Raw genomic sequence first — 14,328 nt, forward strand, 5'->3', positions numbered from 1 at the left:
CGGATCTAGAGTTCAGAATCATGACTTTAAAGATACTAGCTGGGCTTGAAAAAAGCATGGAAGTTATTAGAGAAACCCTTTCTGGAGAAATAAAAGAACTAAAATCTAACCAAGTCGAAATCAAAAAGGCTATTAATGAGGTGCAATCAAAAATGGGGGTGCTAACTGCTAGGATAAATGAGGCAGAAGAGAGAATCAGTGATATAGAAGACCAAATGATGGAAAATAAAGAAGCTGAGAAAAAGAGAGATAAACTACTGGATCACGAGGGCAGAATTTGAGAGATAAGCAATACCATAAGATGAAACATTAGAATAACTGGGATCCCAGAAGAAGAAGAAAGAGAGAGAGGGGCAACAGGTATATTGGAGCAAATTATAGCAGAGAACTTCCCTAATTTGGGGAGGGAAACAGGCATCAAAATCCAGGAGGCACAGAGAACCCCTCCCAAAATCAATAAAAATAGGTCAACACCCCAACATCTAATAGTAAAACTTACAAGTCTCAGAGACAAAGAGAAAATCCTGAAAGCAGCTCGGGAGAAGAGATCTGTAACCTACAATGGTAGAAACATTAGAATGGCAACAGACCTATCCAGAGACCTGGCAGGCCAGAAAGGACTGGCATGATATATTCAGAGCACTAAATGAGAAAAATATGCAGCCAAGAATACTATATCCAACTAGGCTGTCACTGAAAATAGAAGGAGAGATAAAAAGCTTCCAGGACAAACAAAAACTAAAGGAATTTGCAAACACGAAACCAGCCCTACAAGAAATATTGAAAGGGGTCCTCTAAGCAAAGAGAGAGCCTAAAAGCAACACAGACCAGAAAGGAACACAGACAATATACAGTAACAGTCACCTTACAGGCAATACAATGGCACTAAATTCCTATCTTTCAATAGTTACCCTGAATGTAAATGGGCTAAATGCCCCAATCAAAAGACAGAGGCTATCAGATTGGATTAAAAAACAAGACCCATTGATATGCTGTCTGCAAGAGACTCATTTTAGACCCAAAGACACCCCCAGATTGAAAGTGAGGGGGTGGAAAACCATTTACCATGCTAATGGACACCAAAAGAAAGCTGGGGTGGCAATCCTTATATCAGACAAATTAGATTTTAAACCAAAGACTGTAATAAGAGATGAGGAAGGACACTATATCCTACTTAAAGGGTCTATCCAACAAGAAGATCTAACAATTGTAAATATCTATGCCCCTAACATAGAAGCAGCCAATTATATAAGGCAATTAATAACAAAAGCAAAGAAACACATTGACAACAATACAATAATAGTGGGGGACTTTAACACCCCCCTCACTGAAATGGACAGATCGTCTAAGCAAAAGATCAACAAGGAAATAAAGACTTTAAATGACACACTGGACCAAATGGACTTCACAGACATATTCAGAACATTCCATCCCAAAGCAACGGAATACACATTCTTCTCTAGTGCCCATGGAACATTCTCCAGAATAGATCACATCCTAGGTCACAAATCAGGTCTCAACCGGTACCAAAAGATTGAGATCACTCCCCGCCTATTTTCAGACCACAATGCTTTGAAACTAGAACTCAATCACAAGAGGAAAGTCAGAAAGAACTCAAATACATGGACGCTAAAGAGCATCCTACTAAAGAATGAATGGGTCAACCAGGAAATTAAAGAAGAATTAAAAAATTCATGGAAACCAAAGAAAATGAAAACACAACTGTTCAAAATCTTTGGGATCCAGCAAAGGCAGTCCTAAGAGGAAAGTATATAGCAATACAAGCCTTTCTCAAGAAACAAGAAAGGTCTCAAGTACACAACCTAACCCTACACCTAAAGGAGCTGGAGAAAGAACAGCAAATAAAGCCTAAACCCGGCAGGAGAAGAGAAATAATAAAGATCAGAGCAGAAATCAATGAAATAGAAACCAAAAGAACAGTAGAACAGATCAACGAAACTAGGAGCTGGTTCTTTGAAAGAATTAACAAGACTGATAAACCCCTGACCAGACTTATCAAAAAGAAAAGAGAAAGGACCCAAATCAACAAAATCATGAATGAAAGAGGAGCGATCACAACCAACACCAAAGAAATACAAACAATTATAAGAACATATTATGAGCAACTATATGCCAGTAAATTAGATAACCTGGAAGAAATGGATGTATCAACTACCAAAACTGAACCAGAAAGAAATAGAAAACCTCAACAGACCTATAACCACTAAGGAAATTGAAGCAGTCATCAAAAATCTCCAAACAAACAAAAGCCCAGGGCCAGATGGCTTCCCAGGGGAATTCTATCAAACATTTCAAGAAGAATTAATACCTATTTCTTCTGAAACTGTTCCAAAACATAGAAATGGAAGGAAAACTTCCAAACTCGTTTTATGAGGCCACCATTACCTTGATCTCAAAACCAGACAAAGACCCCATCAAAAAGGAGAATTACAGACCAATATCCTTGATGAACATGGATGCAAAAATTCTCACCAAAATATTAGCCAATAGGATCCAACAGTACATTAAAAGGATTATTCACCACGACCAAGTGGGATTTATCCCTGGGCTGCAAAGTTGGTTCAACATCTGCAAATCAATCAACGTGATACAATACATTAACAAAAGAAAGAACAAGAATCATAGGATCCTCTCAATAGATGCAGAAAAAGCATTTGACAAAGTACAGCATCCTTTCTTGTCAAAACTCTTCAGAGTATAGGGATAGAGGGTACATACCTCAATATCATAAAATCCATCTATGAAAAACCTACAGCGAGTATCATTCTCAATGGGGAAAAACTGAGAACTTTCCCCCTAAGGTCAGGAACGCGGCAGGGATGTCCACTATCACGACTGCTATTCAACATAGAAGTCCTAGCCACAGCAATCAGACAACAAAAAGAAATCAAAGGCATCCAAATCGGCAAAGAAGAAGTCAAACTCTCACTTGTTGCAAATGATATGATACTTTATGTGGAAAACCCAAAAGACTCCACCCCAAAACTGCTAGAACTCATACAGGAATTCAGTAAAGTGGCAGGATATAAAATCAATGCACAGAAATCAGTGGCATTCCTATACACCAACAACAAGACAGAAGAAAGAGAAATTAAGGAGTTGATCCCATTTACAATTGTACCCAAAATCATAAGATACCTAGGAATAAGTCTAACCAAAGAGGCAAAGGATCTGTACTCAGAAAACTATAAAATACTCATGAATGTTTTTGATGCTGAGTGATGCCTTCTCTGCCTTCAGACTTATCACGTGGTCTGTTACGATACAGAGAAACATCTCTGCCCACTAGGCAACCATGATTTTCTCAAGGACATATCTCATTCACTTCTTTTTCTCCAGTGCCTAAAATATCACAGATGTTCATGTAACATTTGCTGCCTAATGGGTAACAATATCAATTCCAGCAAAGTTCGTGACAACAAAAATTCTCAAGCTCTTACTACCAGCAGCTTGCTACAAAGAAAGTCCAGGATAAACTCTTGTATGTATCCATGACATTCTAGAGAAAAGAGCATTTCAGAAGCTAAAAGACTAGAGGCAGAACCTTTGTTCAAAGACATCTAAACACTGACCTGGCTCGATTCCCTCAGATAAGGAGCTGCCTTGTGGATGCCTAGTTTGGCCAAGAACGAGGAAAGTCCAATAGTTTACGTAAAGCATTTCCTTAAACATCCATATGAAGATTATTTGTATTATGTTTTGAATACAAATAGAAATGAAGGGGTGCCTGGCTGGCACAGTTGGTTAAGCATCCGACTCTTGGTTTCAGCTCAGGTCTTGATCTCAGGGTCGTGAGATCGAGCCCCGCGTCAGGCTCTGCGCTCAGTGCAGAATCTGCTTAAGACTCTCTCTCTCTCTCTATCTGCCCCTCCCCGCCCCCATGCTCCCTCACTCTCTTTCAAATAAGTAAATAAATCTTTAAAAAACAGAAATAAAAACCCAGAGCATAACAGAGTAGTGCAACAGCAAAAACTGAGAGTTCCAGAATCAACAAAACTCAACCCTGCAAAGAAACCAGGAGCCAAAAAATATGGCTCTGACACAAGCTATATTTGGCTCTGCTTTGTGTGGCCGGCCCCTTGTTTCTTACAGGTTTCTAGATACATTCTTAGCTAATAATTTGAAATATTAAGTTAATCTTGTGGGAGGAATATCTCTTCCCATTCAACTGAAATGATAAAACAGCCCCATTCTCCTAGGCTCAAAATGTTGGTGTGACATCTGTTAGCTTCTTCCTCTATTTTATCCCCTTCATCAAATGTATGGCCAATTCATGGTACAACTGCCATCAAAGGCTTCCTTAGATTCATCCCTTCATCTCCATTCCCACTGCTATGCTCTACTCCGGCTATCTTCACAGCTTCAGAGACCTGACCACAAAGTCTACTAAGCACCCCACAGCCACAACAACATTCCTAGAGCACCGATGTCACCATGTTACTACCCTGCACAGACAAGGTTTCTCAGGTTTACATTTACCAAAGGGGGAAAAAAAGAATAAGATTTATACCGAATTTTGTCTCACTCCAGCAGTAAGTTATATCATCCATAGATTTTTTTTAAAGTACTATCCATCTCAATAAGACATGCTTTTCCAATAGAAATCTACCTATTATGTTCAAATGCTATTTCTAAAATGTCCATTACATTTATATGGTTTGTTCAGTGATGCACTAAAAATAATCATAATGATTAGTTAATTCAGAAAAAAATCTTCACATAAGGTCTCATGGTAACATGAAACTGAAAAAAAATTTCATTTACATTCTAATCCTCATTTTGAAGAGATATAACATACTCAACTATCTTCAATACAGAAATATATTAGAATAAAATCCTAAGGCCGAAATACACATACACAAATTAGTGCGTGAAAACTGGTAAAATCTGAATAAGGCTGATAAAATTGTATCAATGCCAATTTTCTGGTTGTGCTCTTATACTACTGTTATGCAAGTTGTTACCATTAAGAGAAACAGGTGAAAGGATAGGATATCTCTGTACTATTTCTTATAACCTTATGTGAATCTGCATTATCTCAAAATAAAACATTTAAAAAATTATTTAGGAGGATTTTGAAATATATTACAAAGTAATCAAAACAGGCTGGTACTGACAAAAGAATAGACAAACAGGTCAATGGAATATAATTGAGAGTCTAGAAATAAACCCACACATCTAGGGTCAATTGACAAGGGTACCAGGACCAGTCAATAGAGAAAAAATAGTCTCTTCAATAAATGTCACTGGAACAACTAGATATCCACATGCAAAAGAATATAAAGTACCTACCTCACAGCATGTACAAAAATTAATTCAAAATGGATCAAAGACCAAAATGTAAGAGCTAAACCCATAAAACTTTTTTTTTTTTAAGATTTTATTTATTTTGTGACAGAGAGACAGCAAGAGAGGGAACACAAGCAGGGGGAGTGGGAGAGGGAGAAGCAGGCTTCCTGCCGAACAGGGAGCCCAATGTGGGGCTCGATCCCAGGACCCTGGGATCATGACCTGAGCCAAAGGCAGACGCCTAATGACTGAGCCATCCAGGCGCCCCTAAACCCACAAAACTCTTAAAAATAAAACACAGACGTAAATCTTCAAGATCTTGGATTAGTAAATGGTTTCTCAGATAAGACACTTAAAGCACAAGCAACCAAAGAAAAAACAGTTAAGTTAGACTTCATCAAAATTAAAAACTTTTGCTGTCAAAAGACACTATCAAGGTTGTCTTCTTTTGTGAAAAACAACTAAAAAATTAGAAGACATTATTTGCAAATCACATGTCTGATAATATCCAGAATATATAAAGAACACTTGAAGCTCAACAATAAAAACCTATATAAAAACCCAATATAACCTAATTTAAAAATGGGCAAAGGATCCGAGTAGACATTTCTCCAAAGATGTATAAATGGCCAATAAACACATGAAAATAAACTCAAAATCAATAGACATTAAGGAAATGCAAATGAAAGCCATAATGGATACCAGCTACACTTACTAGGATGGCATAAAACCACAGAAAATAAGTACTGGTGAGAATGTAGAGAAAATGGAACCCTCATAAACTGCTGGTAAGAATGTAACTGGTGTGGTCTCTGTGAAAAAAGTTTGGCATTTCCTCAAAAAGTAAAACACTGAAGGGCACCTGGGTGGCTCAGTCAGCTAAGCGTTGGGCTCTTAATTTCGGCTCAGGTTATTAAAAAAAAGCCCCACATCGGTCCTGTGCTGGGCCTGGAGTCTGTTTGGGATTCTCTCTCTGCCCCTTCCCGCCCCTCCCTCTCTCAAAAAAAAAAAAGTAAAACACTGAGTTACCACATGACCCAGCAATTCCACTCCTAGGTATACACCCAAGAGACATACCCAGATGTCCACACAAAAACTTGTACATGAACATTCATAGCAGCATTATTCACAATAGCTAAAAGATGAAAACTACCTAAATGTCCATCAACTGATGAATGGATAAATAAGATGTGGTTTATGCATACAATGGAATATTATTCAGCCACAAAAATGAATGAAGTACTGATCCACAATGCAAAGATGAATCTTTCAAACATGCTAAGTAAAAGTCAGTCAAAACAATCACATATTGTATGATAACATTTACCCCATGTGATGTCTAGAATAGACAAATCCATAGACAGAAAGCTGACTGGCTGTCATGGGTTGGGAGGAAGGAGGAATGGGAAGTGACTGCTAATAGGTACAGAGTTTCCCCCAGGCATAATGAAAATATTCTGGAATTAGATCATGATGATGGTTGCACAACTTTATGAACATACTAAAAGTCACTGAATTGTGCCCTTTGAAGTGGTGAGCTTTATGACATGTGACATCTGAATCAGTGAGCAGAATTCATAACCCAGAAAAAAATTATAAAATTATACGGGGTTATTAGAATGAAAATAAGAATTTAAGCAAAAAAAAGGAACAGTGTAAAAATTGATTTAAAGAAGACTACTATTTTTTTTTTTAAGATTTTATCTATTTATTTGATGGAGAAGGAGAGACAGACAGAGCCTGAGCAGGGGGGAGGAGGCAAAGGGCAGAGGGAGAAGCAGGCTCCCCACTGAGCAGGGAGCCCGATGCGACCTGATCCCAGTACACTCAGATCATGACCCGAGCCGAAGGCAGAAGCTTAACTGACTGAGCCACCCAGGTGTCCCTACACGTGTATTTTTTTTTTTAAGATTTTATTTATTTATTTGACAGAGAGAGACAGAGCGAGAGAGGGAACACAAGCAGGGCGAGTGGGAGAGGGAGAAGCAGGCTTCCCGCGGAGCAGAAAGCCCGATGTGGGGCTCGATCCCAGGACTCCAGGATCATGACCTGAGCCGAAGGCAGACGCTTAACGACTGAGCTACCTGGGCACCCCCACATGTTTTTTTTTAAATGAAGGGGAATGGTTATCAAATTGCTATGGACTTTGGATTCTACCCGATAAATTTTTAAAAATAATATAATTTTTTTTTAGTAACTATTCTTTGCAACTATATAAATCCTGTTTTAAAAAATGATGTATGTCAACTGCCTGTCAACCTAAAAGTATACAAGGAAGTAAAAAGAACCTTAAAATTATTTTGGAGGTGCTTCAAAAGTCTGAAGTACCCTAGATAAAAATCATACACAGGTGCACAAAGAAATATGTAAAGAATGTTAACTGTAGCAGTTTTTGTAACAGGACAAATTGGAAAAATCTAAATGCCAGCCAGAGAATAGGTAAATAAACTGGAGTTCTATATTGAATACAGCTATGAATCAACTGGAGCTACATTTATCAATACAAACAAATTTCAAAAGCATTTAAAAATGGGGCTTTGAGTGAAAAAAAAAAGCATGTATAGAATAGTTACTTTTTATGAAGTCTGAAAACATGATCTTGTTTTTAGAAATAAGACTGTGTATCTGTAATAAAAGTAGAAACGTGCAAGGGAAATAACAAACATCAACTTCACCATACTAATTACCTCTGGGGCAAGAGGGTAAGGGGAACAGGATCAGGGAGGAAAAACACAGGGACTTTGGTTGTTATCCATAACATTTTATATTATATAACTTAATATCATTATATCATAAAAATAATATTAATATGAAGGAAATTCAGCAAAGGTAGGTTGTAAGGACACAGATGTTCATTTTATTACTCTTTGTATCTCTTCCATAAGCTTGAAATGTTTCATATTAAAAGGAAGTTAAAGTTAGCCCAGAAACTGAGCCAGCATCAAACATAATTGCTTTAAAGCAACTATTTAGGGATGCTGGGTGGCTCAGTTGTTTAAATGTCTTCCTTCAGCTCAGGTCATGATCCCAGGATCCTAGTCAAGTCCTGCATCGGGCTCCCTTCTCAGAGAGAAGCCTGCTTCTCCCTCTGCCTCTGCCTGCCACTCCCCCTGCTTGTGCTCTCTCTCTCTCTCCCTGACAAATAAATAAATAAAATCTTCTAAAAATAATATTAATAATAATAATAAAAATAAAGCAACCATCATGGTTGGTCAGTATTTCTCAACCAGTGGTCCAAAAGATGTTCTGATTAAAAGACAGTACTAGCATCTACTAAAAGAGAAGCATAGGACACGATACTTAAATACACATTACAGAAGGGCATAAAAGAAATCTAATTCTGCAAATTTGCCTCAAGATCATCTTGCCAAACCTTCTGATCAAAATCCTTGTATAGCTTTGCAAGATGTCTCTAGTACTTCAAAAAACAATGTTAAAAGGGGAAAATTAAGTGACAATTATAGTCAATCTGGCCTTTCTGCTCAATTTTGAAAAAACCATCCACACAGGAAATACGCTATCTGCAGAGAAATGCTTACAAATAGCTGGAAACCACTATCATTTTATGATTTAGAAACAAAACACCAAAAAAAATTTCTAAGACATAATTTTTAAAGCACAAATGCATAAATACCAAACATGAGGACAGAAAAGTCTATTTCTATAGCAGAGTCTGATTATATCTCTATTGTAATATAAATTCAATCCAAAATTAAGTGTCATTTCTTTGTCTATAAATCATGCTTTTCCTTACAAAATTAATTTAAAATACATTAAACAACATGTACTACATATTAAGCAGGAAAAAGATTAAATTTTTCTTTTAATATTGTGAATACCATTACAAATTATATTTAAAATGTACGTTATAGTTTTTACTAAGAAATTACTTTTTAATCTATTTAAAATCATCTTATCAAAAACGGGATACTTTTTGAAAAAGATTATTTTTTAATTCCTAAAAGAGTCCACAAGATTATACATTTTTGTGAAGGGATGTGTGAATCAAAAAATATAGGAAACACTGGTCAAGAAAGGTGACTTACATGTCTCTTAACAGCATCTAATACAGTCCCAGCCCCTAATGCTTATAGGCTTATGAGTAAACAAATTAGAAAATTCTTAATTAGAATGCAAAAAGGACCATGAGGAATTAACTGGAAAATCCATTCAACTTATAACTGTATACTATTAATGTCAAATTCTAAAAAAATAAACAGGCAAGTCAGCCATGACTAAAATTAACTTCTGTAAGTGCAAGAGAATTCTAGATGAGTAAACATCTAAATAAATAGCTAAAACTAAAGTTCGCTCACAATGTTAACTTGAAAAAACAGACAACTTAAGAGAATTAAAAACTGAGAGACTAAGGGGCGCCTGGGTGGCTCAGTCTTAGCTCAGGTCATGATCTCAGGGTCATGAGATGGAGCCCCAATTTGGGCTCCATGCTCAGCTGGGAGTCCGCTGGAGGTTCTCTCCCTCTCTCTCTCTCTGCCCCTCCCCGCTGCTCACATGTGTGTGCTTACTCTCTCTCTCTAATAAATAAACAAATCTTTAAAAAAATTGAAAGAATAAAATCGAACCAGGGTCTCAATGCTAAAAGAAAAGCATTCAAGCTTTGTGCAGTGGCAGTATTGTAGCCAATGAGGTTTATCCGAGGCGCGATTATTGCTAATTGAAAACTTTTCCCAAGAAAAGCATTCAAAGAGGACATCCATAAAATGGTAAAAAAGAAAAATGCAAAACAAATAGGAGAAAGCCACCCTCAAAAGGGAAAATGAGACAACATTTGGCTAATTATAAAGGGTTAGTCTGAAAGTACAGGGAGAGGAGGGAAAAGGAAGAAAGAGTCACGAACTGAAGAATGAGATTAGTATACGGCATATGGATGGGGCTCACTTTTGCCACAATGCACTGGTGAAATCACAAAGTGATAAAAAGTATAAGTGAGAGGGCGCCTGGGTGGCTCAGTTGGTTAAGCGACTGCCTTCGGCTCAGGTCATGATCCTGGAGTCCCTGATCGAGTCCTGCACGAGCAGGGAGCCTGCTTCTGCCTCTGACCCTCCCCCCTCTCATGTGCTCTCTCTCTCATTCTCTCTGTCTCAAATAAATAAATAAAATCTTAAAAAAAAAAAAAAAGTATAAGTGAGAAACAGACCAGCAGCTGATAAATTTCCCAACAAAAATACTCTGAAAAGTACAACAGTAGTTTCATTTCAGTTTTAAAAAACAGATTGTGTTGAAGAGAAAAACCAGTATGATTTCTGTTCAACCACAGTACCAGATATCTACTTCTGTATTTAATACTCAAGATAAACATAACCTATAAATTTATTAAGTCAGTTCATCATATTCAGAAAAAACTGTTTTGATCATACGTATTCTGTTTTTCTCCTATATATTTAACCATCCTCTACACTGTAGTAAATAAAAAGCCTACCTTGGAAAACTTTCACAGAGGTAAAGCTTAAATGTCAGATATCTGCTTTCAAACATATACCTTGTGCAATTATATTAAGACATCAGGCTCAATTTTTCTTTTTACTATAGTAAAGATATTTTTACCTTTTCAAATAAGTAAACTCTTATCTTCTAGGAATCAGCAAAAAAGTTTATTGTGTAACATTTTACATAGTTAAGTGTTTATCCAATATAACATAATTTCATACCATATACGCATGTGTTTTGTTGATTCCTCCCATAATTCTATTCCCCTCATTGAAAAATCAGGGGACAAATTACTGCCATTCAGTGACTTGACCCTAGTGCTAGACTGAAACTCAGTATCACACAGTCCTCACCGCAGTAATCTCAAAGAGCCAGCATAATGCATTCCACATAGTGGGACCCTCACAACTCCTAGTAATGACTGAGTGAATTCCTGGTAAACCAGGGGACTGGCATTTCATTACTTGATACAGTATTTTCCAGAGCATTCCCAATTTTTATCACCAACACTTATTGAGTATTCACCAAATGGCAGGTTCTAGGACTATGCAGGGGTGTCACTGTTTTTACCTGCCCAGCATGGGCCCCACTTTTCTGGAACAGTATGTGTGTGTTCCTTTCTCTTTTCCTGCTCCCCCTTTCTCAGTCCATGCCACTTTTCCATCTAATGGAACTGGACCTCACATTCCAGCTCCACAGCAGGTACTCAGGTCAGGTCTGATGAATCAGGACATTCCCATGACCCAAACACAGAGATTGCGTCAGTAAAGGACAAGGGACGAGTGAGATTCTCAGCATTCCTTACTTGCAACAAGCTTCTAAGAAAGGGTCATTCTTTTCCAGTGGAGGATGCTAAGCCAGTTTGATTTTACTTCTGGAGACACCATCTGAAGACAACCTGCCTGAGAATGAGGCCAGCAGAGTACAGATCAAAGCTAAGAGATGGAGGGAGAGAGACCAAGTGGTCCCCTGGATCCAGCCACAGACAGAGCCAACAATATCCCCCAGACTTTTCTGTCACATGAACCAATAAATCTCTCCTGTCTTTTTTCTCTTAAGCTTGTCTGAGTTGGGTGTCTGTCACTAAAACAACCTTGACAGAAACTGTAATACAATTTACAAATACAAATTAATGAGCCCTCAAATGGGAAACTGGCTAAATAGAGCTGAGGTACAGGGTAGTGAGAAGAGCCTCATTCTCAGGGGGAAGCTGGTCATCTGAGTTATGCAGTATCAAAGAAACAAGCTAAAACTATTGCCTGTGGTAACTTAGGGTTCAGATGTGTCCATCAACATTGGAAAACTAAGAGACTCTGCAGAAAAATGTCAGAAATTTAGACCATGTTATCAATTCTAAGAGAATACGGCTCAAACTCCCAGTACAGATTATGAAGACTTTTCATGATTCAGGCCTATGTTCCTCTGCATGTTAGGAATTGTTCTACATTGTAAGGAACAGGATATCCAACCGTAACTGGCTTAAGAGAAACATGGACTGCAGCATCTCACAAAACTGAAAGGTACAGCTTCAGGTAATGTTTGATCCAGAGATCCAGAAAAGTCATCAGGTCTCCAGTTCCATTTATCTGACACCCTCCCACTTCTAGAAGTTATTCTTACCACAGGTGGGCTCCTATCACAACAACAATGCTACCTATAACAATTCTCGGTTTTATATCCTTAGCACACAAAGCAGAAGACGACAAAGCATCTCCTTCATAAACATCCAGAGGAGAGAGGCATCCAGCAAGTCCCGAGATTCACTTTGACTGAGTCAGCTTAGATCACATGCCTACCTCAAAACAATCATTGTAACCAGAGGCTGGAATGCCCTGATGGCTTAGCCCAGGTCAAGGATGCATCCTGAGGTGGGAGGGTGATGAGAAAGGAAGAGGAAAGACCCTTATCACCTCCCAGTCTCACACCTTTCCAACACGTTCCTCACAAGTTATACTCCAACAACATCCATCTATATTCAGTTCTCTAAGTGCTGTGGGTTGAACTGTGTCCCACAAAAAGCTATGTTGAAGTCCTAGCCCTGAGTACCTGGAAATGTGACCTTATTTGGAAACAGTCTTTGCAGATGATTAAACTAAGAAGAAGTCATACTCATACGTCCAACATGACTGGCGTCCTCACAGCAGAAGAGACACACGGGGAGAGTATTGCGTGAGTTTGAAGTGATGGAGGCAGAGACGAAAGTCATGCATGTACAAGCCAAGGAATGCTAAGGGTTGCTGGCAATTCCAGCAGCTGAGAGAAAGACACAGAACAGATTCTCCCTTAGAGCTTTCAGAGAGAATATGGCCCTGCTGACACTTTATTTCAGGCTTGTGACCTCCAGAACTGTGAGATTAAATTTCTGTTGGTTTAGACTACAGTTTGTGGTACTTTGTTACAACAAACCTAGGAAACTAATACACTTAAGTAAGCATGATAGCCCGTGATTCTTTGCCTTTGGACACTCTCTTTTCTCCTTCTGGAATGCCCATCTCTCCCAGATGGTCTATTCACACTAAACCTCAAATCTGCCCAAATGGTCTCTTCTTTGTGATGCCTTCCACCATAGCCCTCAAAAGAGTTAGTCTCTCCACCACATCTTAGTCCAGCACCACATATTGCTTGCATTTTTATTATTAAATTCTAATTGTCTGTGCACATAGCTGTCTTCCCTTCGGAATTATGAGCTCTCCAATGGGAAAGCAAGGCCTGATTCTTACCCACCTTCATATCCTCAAGGCAGTCCATGGTACCTAACATATAATAATCACCCAAAAGCTATCTATGAATTGAACAGGCTGATGACTCATCTCAAAAAAAAAAGATAATGGGTATGATTTCAGAGGATTGGCTATTACAGATTATAGAGAACTGAAGATGGGCCTTGAGGTAGAATCTAGATAAGTAGAAAAGAAAGAATATGGGGGCAGGGAGGAGGAAAGGTGTTAAATTCAGCAAATATGGAGAAAAACTACAAACTAGAAAAATTTGGGTAGGGAGAAAGGAATGTGTATGGGGCAGTGGGAGCCTTCTGTTGAGGGTCACTTTACAGGTAATAAGAGGAGTAGGGGAATAAAAAGGTTTCTCAGCAAGACAGTGGCATGTGTTTCCAGGGGATTTCTATGACTAAGTGTAGAATGGACTCTGGAGGTGCAAGAGACCAGTCAGGGCACAAGAGAGGCAGCTCAGCAAGGAGGTGAGGGGCCAGATGCTCTAGGATGGCAGCAGCAAGAGTGGAAAGGAAGACAATGTTAAGACTTAAGAGAAGAAAGAATAAACAGAAAGAGCAAAGGATTACCCCTATGTTCTGACCTTTGGTTATCCACGTAGGATTTACTACTGAAATAAGGGAGGATAGAGGGAAAGACTATTCTTTTCGGGGAGGATAAAAGTTTGTCTCAGATGGCTTACTACGCGGTGACAGTAAAAAATCCCCAAAATGATGTCCAGCGAACAGTAGATGATGAAGTTCATGAGATTTATGAGGACAAAAGACAGATATGGCAGTTATATGGGTAAAGATGACTTTTTTCATTCCTTCATCCAACAGATTATTTATTGCACACCATG

At 38.4% G+C, this 14,328-nt stretch overlaps 1 protein-coding gene and 1 pseudogene across 2 annotated transcripts in view; one reads left to right on the plus strand and one right to left on the minus strand.

Annotated features, from left to right (window-relative positions):
- The window catches only part of ATRN (attractin), a 156,758-nt gene that overhangs the window by 137,319 nt on the left and 5,111 nt on the right, over nucleotides 1-14,328 (minus strand). The window lies entirely within an intron of this gene.
- LOC123852258 (U4 spliceosomal RNA) lies at nucleotides 9,925-10,007 on the plus strand (annotated as a pseudogene).

This window comes from Mirounga angustirostris, unplaced genomic scaffold, assembly GCF_029215605.1.
Source record: "Mirounga angustirostris isolate CCGP_5_RB_7025 unplaced genomic scaffold, mMirAng1.0.hap1 SCAF_10, whole genome shotgun sequence".
NCBI lineage: Eukaryota > Metazoa > Chordata > Mammalia > Carnivora > Phocidae > Mirounga > Mirounga angustirostris.